General features: G+C 44.8%; 1 protein-coding gene across 2 annotated transcripts in view; it reads right to left on the bottom strand.

Moving 5' to 3' along the window:
* Zmat4 (zinc finger matrin-type 4) overlaps positions 1-24333 on the bottom strand; it is a 344011-nt gene that overhangs the window by 3558 nt on the left and 316120 nt on the right. The gene's annotated exons all lie outside the window — the stretch shown is intronic.

Here is a 24333-nt window from a genome sequence, read left to right as displayed (position 1 = left end):
CTCTACCATGTTTGGCTGCATAATGGAGTGTTGTCTTTAGCAATAGGTCTTTACCATCAGGTTGTGGAAAGCAACCAATAGCTTTTACAATAGTCTGTAATGCTTAGGGGATTTCATGGGACTTCTTTTGGTCAAACACTCATCCTGGCAGTAGAGCCGTAACTTGGTAGTGAAATATGTCTGGTTGGGTACTGTCTCTCCTGTTGGGTTTAAGGCTCACTATATAAGATGCAACCTATAACCTGATATTGCTAAAAATAGCCAAGCACTAAATAGACTTAAAGGAAAATCCAATATTATTGTTATGTCACAGGAACACAGCAATAAAATGAATCCTAATGACACACTGCTATCTATACAGTTCAACCTGCATCAGAGAAGCTTCTTGCAGTGGGTGAGAATTAACAAAGACACCCACGATTGAGCAATGCTCAGAGTTAGAGACTTTAGAGCACCTGGACCTAAATGGGATGTCTTTATCAAACGCTTCCACTCAAGGCTCAGGGATCAAAGTGGAAGAGAAAGCAGAAAAATTATACGAGCCAGAGGTGATGGATGACTCCAAGGAAACAGCATCTTCCAGATGCTCAGAGAGATTGTGGTAGCATCTGCAAGGTCTGCAGAGGTTCGAGCTAGATGGGGTCCCAGTTCTGAAAAGTGGGAATAGGCACCAGGATCTCACCTCTATGTAAGAAATTACGTGCAGCTTATACCGGTCATTTTGCTCTAGTCTTCCCTGGCCTTCAGCTCCCACAATCTCCCTGCCCTATCTTCCACGATGGGCCTTGAGCCTTGGGGGATGAGGTATGATATAAATGTAATATGGTGGCTGAGCACTCCAGTCATTTATTCTTTGTACTTTACCCAACTGTGAGCTTCTTAATCAACCACCATCTAAGGATAGAGAAATGTCTCTGATAAGATATAAGATATGAGAGCTGTACTAAACTATAGAGAGAGACCCATGAATTTAGAAGACTGTTTGATACCATGTCCATTTAGCATAAGAGCACTAAGAGGATTTACCCCTAGGGCCTGTGAGCTCCCCAGCCATGGATTCTTGGCCACATTTGCAGTAGCAGGCATGAGTTTCCTCCTGTGGAGTGGGCCTTAAATCCTATTAGAAAGCAGTTGGTTACCCCTCTAACATTTGTGTGACTATTACACCTATGGGCATATCTTGTCATGCTGGCTATTATTGCAGTAAACAGGGTTCACAGATAAGTCATACTTTTTAGGATACCTCCACAGCAGCTTGGATAGCATCTTTCTGTACGGAGAGCCAGATGTCTTGATGGCAATTTAATGAAAATGTTCAACATCTACAAAGTGAAACACTTTCACTCATATACAAAACCTCATTTTCCAAAAAAAAAAAAGCTTCTGTTGAATATTCTGAGGATTAGAATGCTGTCAGTATAATGCAAAACCACAAAGAAAAGACGGCTCCACACTTTTTCTTCTTTCTAATGGCGGCTTTGAAGTTTGGCCTTGAAATGACCTTGGAAACCACAGCCTTGTTTAAAAATACTTCCCCTAAAAAGAAAAACCCTATTAAAAGAAAACAATCTTGCATTTGGTCTCTGTCACCAATAGTTCGTGACCTAAGGAAATCCTCCTGTCCTTGTCAACTGTATGAATTAATGCAACATAAAGGCCAAAAGTTCATACTTAGCAGGCAAGTATAATTCCATTTCCATAAACTGTGGAGATGAACGTTTTTCAAATGAAAATGAGCCTGGACCGCACATCCGTGGGTACCAGTCAGGAGTGCAACCACATCCATGGGTACCAGTCAGGATCGCACATCCGTGGGTACCAGTCAGGATCGCACATCCATGGGTACCAGTTAGGAGTTCAAGCACATCCACAGCAAGCAGTCGCCAATCCCGACTGCATCGTTCTTGGAATCCAGACAAGTGGGAATTTTGTTTAAACTTATAGTGAAAGTGGTCTATTAAGGATTTAATCTCATAATGAGGAAAAATACCACTCAGTTCCCTTTATAGTCAGCATAATTATTCAGATCCTTTCTGAATGCAGAGAAGTGATGACAAATTAAAGGGTCTTTCAATTCCATATAGCTTTTTATAATTATTCCCCTGTAGCTGCTATCCTTGCTGGAATGGCTCCTTCGTATTTTATGTAGCATTCCATTGGATACAAAGAGCATGGAAATCTTTACTGCTATTAATAAATATGGAGCTGTTCAATCCGAGCAGAAAATTCCTTTTCATCTGAGAGATAAGCTGCATAATTCATATATTTTCAGAAATTTCTTAAAATAGGAAATTGAAGGAAAGCAGAGGAAGGTGAATTCATGACATTGTTTCTGGTTCTGTGGAAGGTGAGTGTTCCAGTTTGCTGTCTGTCGTTGTGATAAACACCGGGATGAAAAGCATATTTCATCATATAGATTATAATCTATCATCAAAGGAAGCTATAGCAGGAGCCTGGAGCGGATACTAAGGTGGCAACCAAGGAGAAATGGCTTTTGCCTGGCTTGCTCCCAGGCTCACACGGCGCTACCTTTTTGTACAAGTTAGGCCTGCCTGCTTATGGAGGGTACTGCCCACAGGATCCGGCCCTCCTCCATCAATTACTAATCAAGGAAACTCACTACAGACATGACTGCAGGCCAGTCCATCAGAGACAGCTCTTCAGCTGAAAAGCCCTCTTTCCCAGGTTTGTCGGGCTAGCCACGAGATTGATCATCACTTGTAGTCTCACGGTCTGTGTCCAGTTGGATCGAGTTGGAAGAGAGAATTTCACTCGCCAACTACACATGCCAATAACACAGCTCCCTCTACAGCCAGCACACACAGTCAGTAAGCAGGATAAGCCTACCGGCCCCCTGTAAACACTTGCAACCTTTCTGAGCGAGAACGTTAGGTGTTAACTTCACTGGGGGTCTCGGAACACCACTGGAAAGAAATGGAACCACTTATAAAAGTTGTTCGTGTCTTCCAGAAGCTTCCATGTCAAGAGAGTCATGGAATGACATGCAACTCCTGTGAACTGGAGCTCCTATGGCATGGGGTGGCCTTGGCACTAGACAGATGAGAATTGCACCTCAGGATCAGGCAAACACAAGCCCATCAGAGTTTTCTAGACCTTGCCCTTTGCTGCATCTTAGATCCAAAACGTTCTAAAGAGTGGGTTTTACTCCCACCTGGAGACAAGCCAGGCATCGCAGTGTGACATCATAAGAATCACTAAAAAATGACCTCACCTTTGAAAATGACCAGGAATGTACAGAGGTCATCTTCCTGTGATTGAATCAGCGTGCATGTTTGAAGGGGGCATTAAAGGGGAATGGAATGACCCATCTGTCCCCACACTAAATTTCAACTGTTCCATAATAAGCTAAAACACCAAAGCAGAATAATATCGTCTGGTCTCACAGAGCCGCATTTCTGACAGTCGGACCACAGTAAACAGTGACAAAATGCCACCACAGGTCGTGGTTCATAGGAAACTACACAGGCAGAGTGCCAGGCAAGGAGGAGTTGCGTTCTTAGATCTGTGTACTAAACAGTCACGATTTTAACTATTTGGCTGATCAGGCTGTCCAGGAGGCTGAGGCAAGAGAATCACAGATTAAAGGTCTGGGAGAACATGAGGTCAAGGCCAGTCAGAGCAACTTAGTGAGGCCCTGTCTCAAGACAAAAAGGAAGAAAACAAGCAGGGCTAGGTACACAGCTCAGTACTACAGCCCTTGCTTACCGTGTGTCATGCCTAGGCTTCACCCCAGCACCAAAAATATCCAACCTATATCCCCCCAAAGTAGATGGTAGCCAGAGGCTTAGTGCCTTTGCTCAACTTTATCAGATGGCATAATGAAAAACCCAGTTAAAGTGTATTCCCCAAGGAACACCTGCTTTTTCATTCCTCCCTTCCCACACTCCCTCACTTAAAGACAGGATATTCAGGGCGTTCTCCCTGTTGTTCCTTTTTCCTATCATGTTGCAAACAACTGCCGATCTGTTGGCCTCCTGCTTCACTTCGTGTCTACTGCTGTCTCAGCATCGTGGAAGCACCTCCTGCTCCAGAATGGAAAAGTATATTCTCATGAAACAGAAAGGACACTCTAACATGGTGGCTTTCAGACTCTGGGCCACCTTCTGGGGAAGGATGCCCTCGGGATAACTCCTCCCTGTCACGATTCTGCAGATCCCTTGAGGTTCCTGCCCCTGCCATGGTCTCCTCTACAATGTCCATTTGCATAGTTTGCTCATTCTGCCTGGAAATTCGCCCAGTCGTTTTACTTGCCCAGATCCCTAAGGATCTTTAAAGAAGCCATGTGTTCCACAGATAATCCTTGCCTGAATTCACCCTGACACAACCAACTGTAACTGGCTATTTCCAACAGCCACTTTGGAATAGGAAAGAAAGCCATGAGAAAATGGCCAAGCTTCTGCAAGTGATAGGCAATTTCTATGCTTATGAAAGAGAGTCAGATGATAAAGGAGGCAGGTCAGACACAGTTTCTGAGAATGGTAGCTGTCTGGGGAATGAAGGGTTCAGGAAATAGTGGGGATGGGAGAAAGAGAATGTGGGGAAAAGTCAGAACAGGAAGAAGACTGCCACCTCCGAATAATGCTCAAATCGTAAATGTTGCGGTCTACATGAATGAAATATTTGCAGAGTTCAACTTTAGTGGAACTCAGTGCAGTCTGGTGGGTAGAGGGAGGGGAGGGAAGAAGTGCTCAGATGTATGAGGGAGAAGAGAGACGCAGAAGCCATAGGCAGCAAGAGTTACAAGTGCAGCCAGGCCTTTGGATGCTGCAGGGCAGGGCCGCGCTGACTCAAAATGCCCAAAGACAAATGGGGTTCAGTTGGCATCAGATAGGCACAAGATGAATGTATTCAAATCTCTCCTGGGAATACAAATTCCAAACAGTGATTTAAGAAAATTCAGCTATCATGAACAGTCCAAAGTGCAGGCTATTTACAAGGAATTCGGATATATCACTTCCTAATACACATAGACTAGCACAATTGACGCAGTATTTGTAATCAACTTACCAAAGCACCTAAAAAAAACAAGCCTCCTTTACTTATATAAAATTTGCATTGTTTATATGCAAATGAATGCTCCTGGTGCATTTTAGAACAGTTTATTCCCTTAAGAAGGCAAACATTCTCTTTATAATCTTGTTTACACTATTCATTTGCTTTGCAAAACACTTTTTTTTTCCATAAAAAAATTCTCAAAATAATGAATTGTTAGAGCCAGAAGGACCCCTGGGATTATCTCAGGAAGCTCAACTCCAGCGCTTCACAAATGCAGAAGCTTGAAAAAGCCCCTAGCACACAGGTACATCCATGCTCACCATTCCTGAGATCGAAGTTCTCACGTCCACACTCCTCCTAGGGGGTTTGAGTCTCACAGGTAAATGCAAATAGAGCAAGAAGCTTACAAAACACTAAGATCTGATGCACCTTAAGGTCCCTCTGGCTGGGCAGGAGAGTGGACAGACTTGAGCCCCTTTCCTCTAATGTGTAGGGAAAGAACCTGTTAAGTACCTGCTCATTTTCAAGTCTTGGCACACATATGCTGTCCTCCAACCTCCTTGACACTCCTCTCGCCTCACCATTTCTCCAGACTCAGAGCCTGGTTCTAGCTGCTCTCTTGGATTATCCCGCTGACCACCTGTGCTGTGGGAGATTCTTCTGTCTATGTCTTGCTTTTATTAGCTAATGAATAAAGAACTGCTTGGAGCCTATGGCAAGGGCAGAACAGAACTAGGTGGGAAAAGCTAGGCTGTATGCTGGGAGAAAGAGGGCAGAGTTAAGAAAGAAGCCATGGAGCCACCAGAGACAGGTGCTGGGAACTTTACCCAGTAAGCCACAGCCACATGGCGATATACAGATTAATAGAAGTGGGTTAAGTTAATGTAAGAGTTAGCCAATAAGAAGCTAGAGCAAATGGGCCAAGCAGTGGTTTAATTAATATAGTTTCTGTGTGATTATTTCGGTTCTGGGTGGCCGGGATTAACATGCATCCTCCCTCCTCTAGCACACCTGGTTTTATACTGTAACCATATGTCGAAGCCCATGCTTAGTCTGGGCTGTATCTTCCTAACTCTATGCTGTCTATGTTATTACAGACCTGGCATAGGGAAGGGCATAACCTTTCCTCACTAAACCTATAAGAGGAATCAGAAAATGGATCAACTGCCACATCTGGAAGAAGCCTCAAGCTGTGCCCATGGCTCACTGGCTCTCCGTTCTAAACAGGTCCATTTCTGGCCCATGGCCACTCGCTCTCCATTTTGAACAAGTCCATTTCTGGTGCATATTTCCAGGAAGACTCAAAGCTCTGCACCCCTATTGCTCAGCCATTTATTATTCTTATATATTCAAAGAACTTGTCATTGACAGTTAGGGAACATCACAGTTATATATTGACAGTTATTTTAAACATCACACCAGGGGCTAGTTCTGTGACTGAACGTGAATACTAGTGTTCCAGAGGACCTGAGTTGAGTTCCCAGAATTTATGTCAGGCGGTTCCTAGTCACTGGGGGTAACCCCAGCTATGGGGGATCTGATACCCTCTTCTGGCCTCCATGGTCTCTCTCTCTCCTCCTGCTCCCTCTCTCAACAAACAAACAAAGCCACCCAACCTCATATCAGCAGTGGATATTAATGGGCAGCACTGTTAACTTTTTATCCTCATTTATCTCTAAAACAAAGGCATTGATAGCGTCTTTCTAATGGGAGTTTCATGAGGAGGAAATGAGAAAATGCACATGTCCAGGAATGACTAAAAAATGCAAAGACGGCCGGCGGTGGTGGCTCACGCCTTTAATCCCAGCACTCAGGAGGCAGAGGCAGGCAGATCTCCTAGTTCGAGGCCAGCCTGGTCTATGTCCCCATCCTCATCTCTAGTCACCAGAAAAGTGGCTGGCGCAGGCATGGCTGTCTGCATAGTCTACCATCTGCAGAGTCCAGGGTGCGCATGTGTGAAAATGTCATGACAAAGCCATTATTTTATTTGTGTAACATTTGCTAATTTAAAAAGATTCCTACAGAAGGGTTCTGCCTTTTCTCCAGGCCGTTGGGGTGGAGATCTTCAACCCTTAGAGGAATCTTTCCTATTGATGGGACATAATAGTTTGCGGTGGTGAAGTGATGTCCCTGCTGAATTCTGAAGCAGTTCCAGCATAGAAGTTAGTCACACTTTAAAACCTCAGCTACATGGTTAGAGGGCAGAGGCCAAAGCACGCCTGTGCAGCCTCAGGGAGCAGAGTGTGCCTGAGCCGGAGTACAGACACAGCCACCGATCTAGCCAAGTTCACCTACGCAATGAAGCCATGGTCACCACTGCCAGCCCCAGGGCTCAACCCAGCTTCCTGAGCCAGTGCCTCAACGCACTGGGAGGACAGTGTGTCCTCATTACACAGGGATGGGGCCCAGGAGCTCCAGAAATGCCACCTCCCCCAGATCCTGACTTCAACGCCTTCTCATTTGGCTGGTTCCCATTTGTAGCCAAGTGAAACTAACCGAAAGTCTAGCTCTTTCCTGGATTCTGAGATTCCTGCCAATGAATTCTTGAACTTGAGATGCATCGCTAATGAGAAGTCCAGGTGGGCAGAGGAGCCCCGGGGCTTACAGCTGATGCCCCAAGTGCAGGTCTGCTGAACACTGTGTCCTACGCTTGTAAAGTCTGCACTAGCCCTTGGCAGTGCCAGAATGAACTGACACCAGCTTAGGGCATTCTTGGAATCCTTTTTTTTTTTTTTTTTTTTTTTTTAAATTCAGACTTCACTGTCATGCAGAGTAAGTACTGAGAAGGTTCAAGGTGCTAGGTCAGGAATTTGTCTGCAAGGTAGCATGCCAGAAACCCTTCAGAAGCTGTCAGAGAGAAGGCTTTACTTTCTAATGTCTGAACTTAAATCCTAGCACATGCTACCTCTGTGGCTATGCCTCAGTTTCCTGCACATAAAATGGCTATACTACACTGATGGACAGACCTCATTGGGATGCCGTGAAGACTGAGTTACTAAATGTAAGTACTATGTAGCCAGTTCATGGAAATAGCAAATGGTCTCTTGCAATCACTATTCTTTTTATTCTTCTTCTACGTGGGCCTCAGTTTTAGGCTAAGTCAATGCTAAGCCTGGTGAGAAAGGCAGACACAGAGGCATGGCCTTGAGGCAGATCTAACTTCTAGAGAGCAGAGATAGCCGTGTTCCCTCTGCCCTACGGGACCTGATGAAAGTGCATCAAGATTTGGAGGGTCCATAATAGTACTCAAGCTAGAGAAGGCTGCATTGTCTACTGTGGTGTCGGCGGTGTGTGTGGCTATGATGGGTGGCTATTGCAGCATAAAATAAAATACTATCAGAAGTCAGTTGATGGCTCACATTAGCTGTATTGCAAATGTCCACAGCCACATACATGTGGTTCCCTCACCAGACTCTGTGAGTAGACACAGAACTTTGTAACACAGCGCTAGTCCGGAGCCACCAAACATCTCTTCAATTAGATATACTTTTCAACATAAACTACAGTGCCATCTTCCTTTTTATAGCTATGTGAAATACATTCATGTTTTTCAACACATAGGAAAAAAAAGTGAGGAGACAGCGGGGTAATTTTTGACTAGATGAACCACTGTTCTGTTCAACTGACCTTCACCTCTCTCTCTCTCCTCTCTCTCAAACACTTTGGTCTTCAGTAGATGAAGAGAAGTTGACACACTTTCTGAAATATTGCATTTCCCTGTTCGGCTCACAGCCAAACTTCCCGCAGAGCAGGGCTTCTGAAAACCTAGGTGCCTAACACCACCAACTGATCCCTGATTTGTTCAGGAGAGCAATGGTGAGCAACTGTCGGAGGAAGGCTGACCTTCTGGAATGGGGCAGAATGGGTTGAAGGTGCAGAGGCCAAGCAACAGAAGCCCAGGACAGAGCTGGGAGAGGTGAGTTTGGGGAGGATGGGAGGGAAGGTCTGGTGGAAGGGGAGTGATTAGGCTGTAGGAAAAATCATGGGTGAGTTGTACCTCAGAGAACAATAGGCAGAGACACAGGGCCAAGCTCTGATGCCGAGGAAGGCACCATGGAGACAAAGGGGATTGTGAGAATAGATACCCATGTAGAGGACCCTGGAATGGACTCTGGCACCCCAGCTGCCTGGTGAGTGCTAGCAATTGATGCGGGTTGGTCTTCTGTGTATGCATTGCTTTTATTGGTGGATGAATAAAGCTTTCTGGGCCAATGGCTTAGCAGAGTAAAGCCAGGTGGGAAAGTAGAACAGAAACAGAGATAGTGGGTGGAGTCAAGGCGATGTCATTTAACTGTAAAAGGAGAAGGACACTGGAACCTTACTGGTAGGCCACAGCCTCGTGGTGAGACACAGATTAATAGAAATGGGTTAACTTAAGATGTAAGAGCTATCTAGGAATGTGCCTAAGCTATTGGACAAACAATGTTGTAATTAGTGTAGTTTCTATGTGATAATTCATGTCTGGGTATCTGGGAAACAGAAAAGCAGTCTCCATTTACAAGCAATAGCAGTAGCTTGATAATGTAGGTTTTTATAACATATCTTGACAATAGTTAGACTGAATCCCCAGAGCCTGATACAAGTTCACTTACTGTGATGTAGCTAGAAGAACGCTGACTCTGCAAGAATCTACCACAAAATGGTTGCCCCACAGTGTCATGGCAACCCCTTGAGCCTCAGACTCATCCTCTGCTCAATGACTAAGATGAACCCCTTCTCTAGCTCCCCTTTCTCTCCAGATACTGATGTCCCATAGCTTGCCCAAGGGCAGTACTATAGAGCCAAACCCAACCCTGTCATTTGGTTCTAAGTTTAGCGATTTTCTGTGAGTCTCATCAAAAGTAACTACACTCCAAAATGGCAAATCCACAGAGAGAATTCCTACAACTTTCTCTCCAGTATTAGGGTTCACTTGACAACCAGCAGCAGCTATAACATGGAAACCTCCAGTCGACACACATATCCATACATCCACCACCCACAGCTGCCGGCGTGTTTGATAAAAAGAGCTAAACTCTCTCTTATGAATGTATGGAGAGGCTAGAGGAAGACAATGAGATCACAAAGGGTATCGAGAGCCTGTGGTTTGCTGTGGCATTCTCCAGGTCATCCAGATCTGGACCAAAACAAAAGAAAGCACATCCTACAGAGGATAGAAGAGAGCTATAGTTTCTGATCGGTGAACTCAACCTTTTAAAGCCGTCCTCCCAACGATGTCAGGAGGACATCCGGGACATAACTGGGGAATGTCATGTGACACCTTCTACATCAGGAACCAACAGCTAATTATTTCAGTCTCTGAAAGGGGTGTAAGAAAGACGTGTGTTCCATCAGTGAGGAACGAGGAAATGAATGTGAGCCCTTTGTAAGTGGTTAATTCACTGTGAAGACAGCAACTGATGAGAAAACCATCACGCTTATCACTTCATATTATCTGATGGTCTTACAACTCACTAAATTAGATGTTTCTCATTTTAATTAAGATTGGCTAATGAGACCCACACACTTGCTAGCTAAGTAAAGCACCACCAGTGATTTTTTTCCTTCCGTGATCATTCTGTCACAGCAGACTTTCAAACATCAAAGGGGTCCTGCCTCCTATGTTTGAGGTACAGAAAGCAAGATTTTCATCCACATGGCAATGCCAGAGCCTTGAGGAGAGCGCCTGGGATTCCTAAGGGCAATGGAGCCAGAGGTGGAATGGGGACCAAGGAAAAGCAAGGAGGACTCAAGGGAAGGAGCTCAAACATGTCTACCACCTCCAGATCCCTTCTTGACCAGCAGAAACAGATGTGGTGATGTAGTTAAGACATTCCCAAGCCAAGTCTGGAACATTTCATCTGACTTTTATGTTCACAGTTAACTATCAGAGAGACAAACGGTTAAATAAAAGAGAACAGCCATAGATTTAGGCTGAAACCTCCCAGCAGCCACTGTTGGGAGCCTTGTTCTCAGGCTTGTGCTAATTTGAGGATGTGGAGCCTGTAGGAGGTGGCTGGCTGATGGAAGTGGGTCATGAGGTCTGGGCCTTTGAAGGTCAGCACCTAGTCAGTTCTGGGTACTCACTACTGCTTGGTCTGTCGTACTGTCAACGGCGGCTCCATCTCCGATACCTGTTGCCATGGAGAGCACTGCCCTGCCCTGTTTTCCCTGCCATCATGAGATGAATACCCTCAAACCTAGAGGCAGGAAAAAGATATCCATTCCTCCATTTAGCTATTTCTCTCAGGTGTTGAGTCACAGCGATGCCGAAGGAACCGACATAGGAATTAAGCGTTGGTCGTTTTGAAAATGTTTGGCCTGCATGGATAGGAAAAAATGAAATGGCCACATCAAAATTTGAATTTTGTTGCTAAAAACCAAGGGCCTTCCAGAAGCTGGAAAAGGCCTGGAACACATGCTTTCCCGTGTAGTACGTCAGCAGGACATTGCCTGCTGGTACCTGGCAGCTTCCCCATCTCCTGAGTGCTTAGATACATTTCTGTGGCTAATGCCCCTGGGTTAGCCACAGTTATTAAGGTCAAGAGGAAAGTGTGCTGACAGGGGGGCCTTGCAGGGTAGATGAGGCTAAGAAACGCTGCTCTTGGGCTCGGTAGTCCTCTGAGATGCTGCGCTCCCCTCGTTAAGCCTTGCAGAAGCAGTCAATGTGTCTTTTCAGGTCTCCAAACTCCATCTCTCCAGCTCGCTTTATACACATAACAATGTGCTCACTGACCCCAGAGCACGCCACCTTGCATGGAAGCTTCCCCAGCACGCCTCCCAGAGGCCAGAGGGGCAAGGCCCCTGCAGGAAAACTTGCAGCAAACCAAAATTGCTGGGCATAGGGAAGAGAAAAGCCAAGTCCAGGAGGATCCACATGGATCTCACCCTCACCACAGGTACGTCCCTGAGAAAGAAAGGAAAACTGGAACACACTTGGTGGAATGGAAACTCACTGACAATAGGAGCTCACCTTTTAAAGGCGCCCTAGAGCCAGTCACTCTCACAAGGAAAAATGAGCCTCTTGGGGTACACCTTTTGCATAAATTTGGCTTCTGTAGAAACACTCACCAGAGTTTAGCTCTAAATGTAAGCAATTGGATTCTCTGCGTTGGGATCGATTGATTCTCAAAGCCTATGACTATTTGCTGTTAGTTAATAGACAAAAAAGAGATCGATTAGGAAAAACTCAGGGCTAAAAAACAAGACATCCTGATTAAAATTCATGCTGACTGCTCTCATCCAACTCAGCCAGCACTGGTGAGTCCTGGTGGGGAAGAAAACCTTTTTTTTTTTTTTTTTGGTTGACTTTGTTAATACTGAAGAAGAAAGACTGAAGAGATGAGCTGCTTTCCTGTGGTCCTCAGAGAAAACCCTCAGTTCCTGAGACAGCATAATTATCTGCTTCTAGCCCATGACCTTTCTTTGCTGGTGACTGCTGTCTGGGAAGGAGAAGGGCTCAGAGAGACTCTGTGAGGGGCCGCAGAGGCCAGGCCTTGGTCAGCCCCTCACCAGTTGCCACAGGAATGGGGGTTATCTGCAGCACACAGGAGTGGCTTGGAATAGAGCTGCCTGCCATTCCCACAGATCCATCCTGCCTGCCGTAGCGAGTCCAGCAGAGGAGATTTTTCAGTCACTGAAAGAGCACACCACAGGCTACCAGGGGGAGAATATGCAGTTGCAATGGTGCTGAGGAGGGAGTGGCATTTCTCAAGGTACATCCTTGGCGCTATGGCGATGACCTCTCCTTTCTAGATAGCGAGGCTGTTTCTGTTAACAAACAGCAAGTGCCAATTAGACAGCTGTGTGTGACATCTAAATGGAACACTTGGCTGGCTCCTACGTGTCCCTGCTTCCCCAGCTGCGTGTGCCATCCAGCCTGGCTAATCTCATAAACCACAGGGGATACACATCCCCTTCCCTTGATCCTTTGTTGATGTTCCTTTCCCCTACCCCAACCCCTTTTTTTGGCTTCTCCTACTCTCTCACAGCCTGACTGAGGTCCATGAAATAGCAGCTCCCTGCTGCTGCCATGAAAGCTCTTCACTGGCCATGAGAAATAAAGAAAATCATAGTCTGTCGGGAGAGCTGTGGGCCTGGGGGCCAGGTGGATCCATACGAGAACTGGAACATAGATAGGCCTGGCCATTTCCCAGTCATGTGACTGGAGAGAACCGCTTTGGCTTTCTCAGCCCTACCCTCCCATCTGACCGTACTCAAATATGGCAATCCTGATATTTGTTCTTTGTATAAATTTAGAGCCACACACTGTTTTAATGTGATAGAGATGTAGCAAGAAATCAAAATGGCGGAAGCCAGCATCTTGTAGCTGTCAGTTTGTATGTGGGATGCGGATGAGTGGAATGAGTAAATTATATCCCACTTCAGACACGAATAAAGACAATGAAGGTCAGAGTACCAAGAAGAGAGGCCCAGGCATGTGCAGCCACTTGCCATGTGCCTGTCATGGTTGCCAGGGACAGCAGCGGTTTGGACCAGCAAGAGATAAGGCAAGGGACAAGACCTTGCTAATGAGCTCTTCAAAGGGAACAAAGAAGTCTGTGCAGCTGGAGCTAAAAGAAAGAGGCAAGAAGCTGGCAACGGGACAAAGACATGCCTGGAGGGAGGAATGTTAGGTGCATGTAGCCCTGTAGGCTGTCCTACATGCTCGGATTTTTACGTGAATGGAATAGAAACCTGGCCCGGTGTTTGGAACCAAGTGGTAACCCAATCACTAAGGATGCAGTGAATTACAAAAAGAAGGGGATGTGAAGGATGGGAGGGGTGAGGAGAAGGAATGATAACAGCATCAAGGGTGTGACTTCCCGGAAAAGGGATGTTACCGCGCGATGCTTTCAAACCTTCTCACAGCCTACTCGCCCTTCACCTGAGACTGTGTGACTGACGTGTGCAATTCTGATGGGAAATTTCTGTATTGTCTGAATATTGAAAGCATCAGAAATGAAGTTTATAACCAAGGCAGGTTGTTGTGCTGCATATCTTTGGGGGTGAGTGTAGCGAGCTGCGTGGTGTCACACCTGATGGAGATGTATAATCAACTCCTGAGATGGCTAAGGCCTGACCTACGCTATGATCACGCAACGATTATCAGCTGCCTGCATATGCATGAACCTATGGGCAGTGCCCACCTGGCAGTTCGGGGTTGGCAGCCCATGCCTACTTAAGGGCTGGGAGAGGGTTTGCCCAGAGAGAGAGGAGGAAGGGGAGAGGGGAGGAGAGAGGGTGAGAGAGAGGGGGGGAAGAGAAGGAGATAGATTGCTGTGAATAAAGTCCTGGAATAAACTGCAGTGAGAAGAGCTCCGGGTGTTGCGTCATCCTTGCAGGTCGAGGGTGGGACGCGACAGGTGAGTTCTGCATGGAAAGTTTCAAGGGCTTCAGATAATGCTGTACTGCCTGGCATGGGTACCAACATAAGTGTGCTCTCGACTGCCATGTATTCTACGTGTGATTCTACATCGACTTACATAGTGTAAAAGAGAATTCTCTAGAACAAACAGAAGAAGACCAAGGCAGGGATGAGCCTGGCTGGGCCCTTGGCCACTTGACAGCAAACTTGTTTGTTTACAGCTATTCTATGATTGTATGGATTTTGGTTTTTGGTTTGTTTATGTTTGTTTTTGATTTATGGCTTTTCCCAAGTGGATAACTGTCAAGAGATACACAGATGCCACGTGAACAAGCTCATTGCTATATAAGGTTATTGACTGACTTCTGGAGTAATTAGGAGGATTCTGGAGAAAGAAAGACAAGCTTGTAACTCCAGCATTGAGTTGTCTGTGGACAGCTATACAGAAATATACCAGAGAGACCAAAAATACTATATATTCATCCAAATTTTCCCCAAATATATGTTTCTTTATGTAATATTTCCCTTTGAGAATGACTCCTTTCTAGGACCTGAGCCAGAAATTTGGGAATAAGAGACCGTGCCCAGGACACTGGGAATCATATCATGTGACGCCATTCTTGCATTAGAAGCTCTCCTGGCTTCTGCACACTCACTGTTAATGCCACCTTCCTCAAGGGCGCATACCCCAGGCTAACTCCCTTCCTTGTGTTTTGCTTCATCCTCTAATCAACCACTGCTCGGGAGGAGAACAGCTCTCACCAGGCCTCTTCACTCCTTGGAGCTTTTCCATTTTCCTTTCCTGACTTAAGGGTTTAGATTTACATGCTCCTTCAGCTGGTTACCAAAGAGCCCCTGCCTCCAGCCAAAGGGTCCAGCCAGAGTGAGCTCTCAGCTCTCCTCCGGTGGAAAGGACTTGAGGGTTTCCTTTGTTAGTTCTCCCACTTAGCCTGGAGAAGTGTGACTCCTTGTGTCCAAGGCGCCCCTGAGGGTGCAGAGTGCAGGCCTGTACCTCACAGGAGAACAGTAGACAAAGCACCCCAGTGCAGATCCTACCTGCTTTTCCCAGCCTGTTTCCAATGACAGAAGCTTCAGGGGCTATCTCTGGGAGGTGAACTAGGTTACTTGAGGTGGAAAGGCCCACCTTCATTCTGGTTTGAGCCATTCCACATGGACTAGGAGCCCATACTAAATTAAAAAGAGACAACAAGAGAAGTTGACAACAGGCATTCATCACTCTCTGTCTCCTGGCAGCAGAAACAATGTGGTCCAATGCTGCAAGCCCCTGCTTCCCTGCCAGGATGAACTACACTCCTGAACCGCGAGTCAAAGTCATCCCTTCCTCTTTGAAGCTACTTTCATCAGGTGTCTTGCTATAGAAAACACGGTTAGTTAATACAGCAAAGTAACACAAGTTGTCGCTTCTGTGCATACTGGCGACCAAACATCAACTTCAAGGTCACCGCCCACTTCCACTTCTGCTTTTGGTAATAAGCAACCTCTTAAACTCTACCAGGACTCCTCTTTTGAGAATCAAATATTGACTGAAGAAGGTATGTAGTAGTAGATTATTAAATCTTGCCTGAAGTCCAGTGAAGCCATGAATTTGATAGAAAGCAAGGGGGTATACAAGAAGGTCTGAAGGGAAGAAATAAAAGAAGGGATGATGTAATTATATTATAATCTCAAAAATAATAGAAAAATAATATAAAACAAAATAAAAAAAGAAACAGTCTAAATTGGACTTTAGAATCTGATTTGGAACTATGACTCGAGATCCCATTCTTCATGCATGATTCTGCATGAGGTGATTTATTTCTGTCTACCTCCAATTCTCTTTTTAGAGCAGCATCAGAGGACAGAGAATAAGGACATGATTTATTATACTATGTTGGCTCTTCCCTTACAGGAAGCTGTTCCATGACATGAGAACTAGTCTAGAATCCAGGGTGTTGGAGTGGGAAGGAGCCTGGGAAGTAGAAGAAGGACTTCTTACTCCTTCCAGCTACTGATCTGAGGGAAGTCAGGACAGAAACCCAAATAGGGCAGGAATCTGGAGGCAGCAGCCAATGCAGAGGCCATGGAGGAGTGCTGCTAACTCATTTGTTACACTGGCTCACCCAGTCCACTTTCTTACACAACCCCGGGACAACTGCCAAGTTATGGCACTATAGTGGTTTGAAATAAAATGTCCACCAAAGTGAATGGTACTATTAGGAGGTGTGGCCTTGTTGAACTGGGTGTGGCCTTGTTGGAAAAAGTATGTTACTGTGGCTGTCGCCTTTAAGGTCTCAACTATGCTCAAGCTACATACAGTGTGACAGACTACTTCATATTGCCTGTGAGTCAAGATGTAGGACTATGGGCTCCTTCTCTAGCACCATGTCTGCCTCTGTACAACCATGTCTCTCCATGATGATAATGAACTAAGCTTCTAAAAATGTAAGCCAGCCCAATTGACATGGTCACGGTGTTCTTTCCCAGCAAGACAAAGCTTAACTAAGACAGGAGTTGGCTCTAGGAACTATGATATTGCTGTGATAGGCCTGGCCATGCTTTTGTTTGAAGGCATATGGACCTTGGGACTGTGGATTAGAAAAGCAGTTGAACACTCTAAGTACTGCTTAATGGGTCATCCTAGTAGGAATATGGAGCACAGTGTTGCTGAATGTGCCTAGCTCAAGAAGTTTCAGAACTGTGGGTGCCTAGCTCAAGAGGTTTCAGATGAGAAGAATATTAAAATGTTGCCTAGAGACTGTCATTATGTTATTTTTGTGAAGAAAGTGGCTGCTTTTTGCCCTTATCCAAAAAGTCTGCCTGAGACTAACGTGAAGAGTTTTGGATTAATTCTGTTAGCAGGGGAAATCTCAAAAGAGCCTAGTATAGACTCTGGTGTGTGGTTACTAGTGTTAACGCTGATGAAGACTTATAATTTAAAGGAGCACACTAAACAAGGTAATAAACAGATTAAGAAGTGGAATAAAGGGAGTGGTGACTTCAGGATAAGTTCCCACCCAGCAACTGGTGAAAAGGGATTTTTAAAAAGCTTAGAGTCCAGTATGGTGGTGTAAACCTTTAATCCCAACACTCCAGAGGTGGAGGCTGGAGGATCTCTGAGTTTGAGACCTGCTTGTTCTACAGAGGAAGTTCCAGAATAGTCAATTTAGGCAGTGAAGGAAACCATGTAATACAGAAAGCTGATGAAGATAAAATCAAACGAGGGGGCAATGTTCCAGCCTGAAATCAGAACTTGGCAGATTTGGCCACATGGTTCTGGATTTAAGGACAGAAAAAGGCATTATGATATTTGCCTCTGAAACTAAGGAAAGCCACCGAGGCCAGGCATGTGTCAGGGGTGTCCCTGAATAGAGGCTTAGAGAGGTCATTGTGTGAAGCTGTGAAGTTGAAGCCTGAATTTCCTAAGAGACCCCAAGATGATGGAGAGCCCAGAGCTGTGGGATACCCGTCAAGGAAAGCTGCTAACAGAGAGTGGAACCAGCCCAGGAGATGGAGAGCCCAGAGCTGTGGGATACCCATCAAGGAAAGCTGCTAACAGGGAGTGGAACCAGCCCAGGAGATGGAGAGCCCAGAGCTGTGGGATACCCATCAAGGAAAGCTGCTAACAGGGAGTGGAACCAGCCCGGAGAAAGAAATGTGTTTCAGTCAACAAAGCTGAAAGGAGCTGGAGAGCTGAAGAATGCTTTCACATTAGCACAGAGATGCAGAGTTTGGAGTTTGCCCAGCTGGTTTTCAGTCTTGCTTTGGTCCACTATTTCCTCACTATGCTCCCTTCCCTACGTTTTCGAATGGTAATATATGTCCTGGGCCACTATATGTTGGAAATATGTGATATACTTTTTCATTTTGATTTTACAGGGGATTACAGTTAAGAAATTACATTAATCTCAGAAGAGATTTTGAACTTTAGACTTTCAAATAAGTTTGAGGTTGTTACAGACTATGGGGACTTCCGAAGTTAGACTAAATGCATTTCTGCAGTGTGATATGGTTACAAGCCTATGGGGGCCAGGGAGTAGAATATGGTGGTTTCAAAGAAAATGTCTTCCAAAGGGAGTGGCACTATCAGGAGGTGTGGCCTTGTTGAAGTAGGTGTGGCCTCACTGGAAGAAGTCACTCTGAGGGGTAGACTTTGAGGTCTCATATATGTTCAAGCCACACCCAGTATGACAGACCACTTGATTTGCCTATGAGTTGAGACTCAGGATTTTCTGTTCATTCTCTAGCACCATTTCTGCCTGCATACTGCCAACTTCTTGTGATAATGAACTAAACTTAGGAAACCGTAAGCCAGCCCAATTAAATGCTTTTCCTTTGTAAGTATTGCTATGGTGGCCAGGCAGTGGTAGCTCATGCCTTTAATCCTAGCACTCAGGAGGCAGAGGCAGGTGGATCTCTATGAATTTGAGGCCAGCCTGGTTTAATAGAGCTATTTCCAGGACAGCTAGGACTATTACACAGAAAAACCCTGTCTTGAAAACCACACACACACACACACACACACACACACACACACACACACACACAAAAATTCGACATCATGTCTCCTCACAACAATAGAAACCTTAACTAGGATAAGCACAACATAACCCACAACGAGCTAGACCCTTACACGTCAATCATTCGGCAAGAAAATGCTCCACCCACTTGCATTTTCTCCATTTACATTCCTCTTCCGAGGTAAGTCTAGCGTGCATCAAAGTTGTCATAAAACACGAACAATCACACACTTCTTCTCATTCTCCCTCTAAAATGGCCACACGGGTGGGCCATGAGTTCAGTTCATTTGCAAACTTGAAATGTTTGTGAACACATCAACCTTGAAAAAGTCTAGCACAGACCACTACGATGGTGAGAAGGACTGGAAACGCATAGAAGATCACGTCTGAGCTGTGCTTCTCACTGCTCTGTGGATGCAGAGCTCACTGAAGCAGGTGCTGTGTCTTTTAACTTGCCTGGCCTGAACCTGGGAAAGCCAAGCCAGTCCTAGCCACCCCTGCCTCCTCTTTCCAGCATCTCTAAAAAATGCAGCAATGGTTTGTAAATTTCTGTCTTAGGCCCCTCCCATCTTCACCACTTAGAGCCTCCTGGTATTTGGCATTTGCACACTTCCCCGTGCAATTATCCCCGGCTGCAATTTCTATGGCAAAGTAGGCAAAAGCACATTTTCTCCCTCTGTGGATATAATTTTGACGATTACCCAGCAGGTATACATAGGGACAAGGCTATCACTTTGAAAGAAGAAAGCAATCCTCTGAAATTGCATCAAAGGCAAATTCAGAGCTACGGTGCGTAAAAAAAAACACCAATAGTAAGGTCAGAATTACAATGCCAATCTGGAACGCTATCCCTGATAGTCAGTCATTGACTTTCATAATCAAATAGACTGCTGGCCTCCACCCTGATTAAACAGCTAAGGAAAAGAAGACTGTTGATTATAGAACGTCCATGGTGGGCACAGGATGAGATATTTTAATGAAAAGATCAAGAATAGATGTACTCCAAGATTAAAAAACAAAACTACCCACTTTGGGAGCAGAGGCTCCACATTAGACCGGTCAAACAGCTCTTGTTAGGATGGCTCGTGCCTACCCCTGTGCTTTTACCTGTACTCCGCACCTTACACGGTCATTTGCTGGCTCCTTAAATGACACGCGAGAAAGCGTTATCAGCATAAAGAAAATGAATAATTAAAGTGATTCTCAACAGAAATTCACCAGATAAATGTCCCTAATCACCATTCTTTGATCACAAATGTCACCCATCCTTAATGGAATCACTCAGGCAGCTTTCTTACCAGGGAAGGATCCTATCAGGTGCTGCAATTTAAGTCCTCATGCATAATCAATGAGAGATTTTCACAGACTATCCAGAAAATAGGAATTTATGAGCGAAGGAGGTAGTGTCTTTTGGAAAGGGCTTTGAAGTCAGATGTCAATGGTTTCCTAGGAACAACATGACAGCGCCGTCTTGGTGCCAACATCTGGTCCACAGCTAACACCCCTTTCTACTTAGAGCCAACGACCACCACTCAGCTTCTCATCTCTGACCCCAGGCTCCAAGAGCTTCATTATCTAGAACCTGTCTTTGTAGGGATAATGTCATGTTTTCGTACACAGTAGGTACATAATAACTCTTGGTCAGTTCAGTGATTCTCCCATGGCAACGGCTCAGACAGCTCAGCAACCAATTGCTATCCCAGCAAGGCCACTAGCACACTCGACTGTGGTTCGAATGTCCCCAGGAACTGGAAGGTTTCCTTTTGACATTGGAACACTTGAGTTTTGGGAAATTTAAACAGTGGCTTGAACTCAGAGCCCGAGAGCAGCAAGCTCACTTACTGATCTGTGATTCTTTGAGGTGATTTAGAATGCAGTGTATAGTAATATATCATTTAATATGCAGAGCAGACCCAACCAATGGGTGTTCGGGGGCTGTCTCACTGACAATCTCAAGATCCCTCTCCTGCAGGTACAAGTTTCTTAATTCGCTGAGGAAATAGTACTTTGTGTCCATAAGGATGACAAGCCAGCTCTTCTCTACTGGACTAAATTTGCTATATCTGCTTTCTCCGTGTGAGCATATGAGGAAAAGTCAGAGCCGAACTTGAGAAATTTGTGTTGATGTTTTCCCATGGCTGGTGGATGAGTTTACTTACTTCCTGTCACCTTTGAGGGGACTGCAGTGACTGAGGTGGCTTTCTTTCTTTCTCTCTCTCAACTCCCTTCCAGGGGACACTCAGCTCTACTCCCTGGATTCCTATCTGGCATGGGATCCAAGTGTAGGGCGCCCAGTTCCAAGATTAAACAATAGAAAACGGTGTGATTCCCTTTGAAAACTGTTATGGAAGCTGCTGGAAGATTTCAAACTCCCTTACTCAGCTTCCCGGAACAGGAGCTATGCTGACCGAAACCAAAAGACCCATCTGTGCAGAGGCTTAAAGTATTCATTCTGACATAGACATACAGGGACAATTAGATCTCGATTTAGTAAGCCAGCTGATTATAAAACACTGAACTCTCCACCAGGTTTATCTCCTTTAACTCTGGAAAGGAATGTCAAAAATTAGATCTATTGTTTGAACTTTATCAAGGAAATAAAATCAGAGTTTTTAAAGTTATCTATTTAAGGCATTCCTAAGATCTTCCTGTTAGGACAGAAATGAGTTCAATGGGGACAGTTTTAGAACAAAAGAGTGAAGTCACACGCCATCCTGCTGGGCAGCTTTTGAAGAAAGGGCTCTTATATAAGGAGGGAAAAGACAAGAGCTTGCGGAGAACACAATAGCATCAGAGGCTATGGATACAACACTGAACTAATTGTGCCCTGGGGCTTGAAAAATCACCAACACTTCTGGAAGCTAACCTTAAATATTTTTATTTTGATTTGACTACTCAGCATGAAGCGGGCTGTAACTCAAAAGGCTGTAGAAAAATAACCCATGTTTTCCCTTTCCTATTAAAGACAACTGAGGCGGGACTGGTACGCCAGACTACACTGATACTTATGTGGTACGTTAATATTGACTCAAGGCCGGAGTTTCCCACCTCTGACTTCCCTGCTCCTCATAGACAATGGACTAGATTAGCCCCAATGAGAACAAACCCTTCCCAACGCCTGTTTCTAAGCTAAATAAATAGCAGCAGCTAATGTTAGAAGTGTCTACCTCATTCAGGATATTTGATTTTGTTTTGTACATTTAACAAAAAAACAAAGCAAACAAAGAACAAACCTCTTCCAATTCTGGACAATACACATTTCCAAATGTAACCAACCAACAATAGGAATCTTACCATAAAAATACCCAAGTAGAAAAAGGATATATTTTTAATGGTGAAATAAAGATTGAAGATAGGGGTGGGGTGGGAATGAGTTTCACAGAATTTGAATGGTAAAAAAAACTTCACCAGGCATCTCCCAGACGAACAGAGGAATGCTATTCAGCAAAGAACATGGTCAATTCTGTTTCCTTCAGTTTCGAGGCTACAGTCCATAGTGTCTGTAGGGTAATGTGCCAACTGAGAATGACCAACTAAATGAAGATAAATAAAAAAAAAATCAAGAAATGTGTCTTTAAATTTTATTTATTGTGTGTGTGTGTGTGTGTGTGTGTGTGTGTGTGTTCATGCCACAGCACCTGGGGAGAAGTCAGAGGTAACTCTGTGGAGTTGGTTCTTTTCTACAACCTTTAGACGGTGTCCAGGGATCACACCTAAGTCAGACTTGTGTTGCCGGCATTTACCCACTGAGCCATCTCACTGCCCTGCAAAACTGCTCATCTGATTGTTGAGTGAGGTAGGATGTAGGATGTTCTTCTCTATGCTGTGAACACATGTTTCTCTCATTGGTTGATGAATAAAGCTGTTTTGGCTAATGGCCAGGCAGGAAATCCAAACAAAGATAGGAAGAGAAAGAAGGTGGAGTCAGGGGGACACCATGTAGCCGCAGAAGGAGTAACATGCCAGGGCATCACCAGTAACCCACAGCCAAATGGCGACACACAAATTAGTAGAAAAGGGTTAATTTAGTTGTAAGAGCGGGTCAGTAATATGCCTAAGTCATTGGCCAAACAATTGCAATTGATATTAAGTCTCTGAACCTTATAAGTAGGCAGAGAAAAACTGGCCCAGTGGGAGTGGGCAGGACAGAGAAAAGTCTCCATTTAATGAGATAGAAGGTCAAGAGAGAAGAAACCAGGTAATAAAAACCACAGTGAGAATGCTATGAAAACATTTTTTTCCCTCTGGCAGTTCTGAGGATCATCTTCAGGTCATCACAAATTATAGGCAAGCACTCTGCCACTGAGCCTCACCACTGATCACAGGAAACCTTTCTTATGAATGGTGCAGAATAAAATTCCAAATAGGAAACTAGTGTATAACATAAGTCCAAGCCCACAAGAAGTTCAGTGTAGGCAGCTTTGGGGGTGGGCGCAGGTCAGGCTTGCTGTCCTACCACCTGATAAAGTCAGTTGATGTTCTTCACTGGGAGTGGACTGTGTCTCCTGTGGAAACCACAAATCAGAAGATTACCTCAGTCCAACTCAATACTCATCTTCCATTTCTCAAGGCTCATTTTGAATAATGTTTAGATAACAGTTTTAATAATTAATTCTTTCTTTCCAAAGCCACAGAGAAACCCTGTCTTGAAAAACCAAAAAAAAAAAAAAATTAATTCTTTCTTGAGGGAAAAATATTCCATGACAATGTTTATTATTGTTGGTTGTGATCTTAAAATTTAATCCTTACCATAGTCAGGATGAGTGAGTGTGTGTGTGTGTGTGCACGCGCGCACACATGTGCATGTGTGAGTGTGTTTTAAGGCAGGGCCTTATGAATCTTAAGCCTCAGACAGTACTGAAATTCACTATATAGATGAGTCTAATGACTTTGAGCTCTTAATCTCCCTCCAGCCTCCTCCTTGGAGTCAATATTGATAAACATTTCTCTAATCTGTTGCTTTCCACAGATGTGCAAGCTAAACCCACAGGAAGTGCTCAGTTACACACTCAGAGACACACAGTTGGTGGATGGCAATGTCAGGGCCGCTCTCATCCCCCTCTTTGCCCTGTCATTCCACGGCAACCTCTGCTAATAGTTCCAACCCAGGTGGTCATTCCTTGGCCGGGATCCCAGCAGCAATGAGTATCCCTTGTGCTTGTGATATCTTGCGCCTACTTATATGATTACTTGGGTTCTTGTTGCACCTCCTTAGCATGATGATACATGAGGTAGGTGTGAGGCATGGATACCTGCATGGCCCTGTGGTTTCCTAAGCACCGATTCTACTGCCTAATCCACTTTGCCAGTGTTCAGCAGACTTCAGTTATGGGACAGATTTGACATAAAAGGCTGAGTCATCCAATCCTTCATATCCTCGTCCTATCCACACCATGAAAATAGCACTCTAAAGGGACAAAATGCTGTCTCATCTATGTCCCCAAAAAAGAGGAA

Source organism: Alexandromys fortis, unplaced genomic scaffold (assembly GCF_014885135.2).
Source record: "Alexandromys fortis isolate MF-2015 unplaced genomic scaffold, M_Fortis_MF-2015_v1.1 scaffold_55, whole genome shotgun sequence".
In the NCBI taxonomy this organism is placed as follows: Eukaryota; Metazoa; Chordata; class Mammalia; order Rodentia; family Cricetidae; genus Alexandromys; species Alexandromys fortis.
This window is presented reverse-complemented; position numbering and strand designations above follow the sequence as displayed.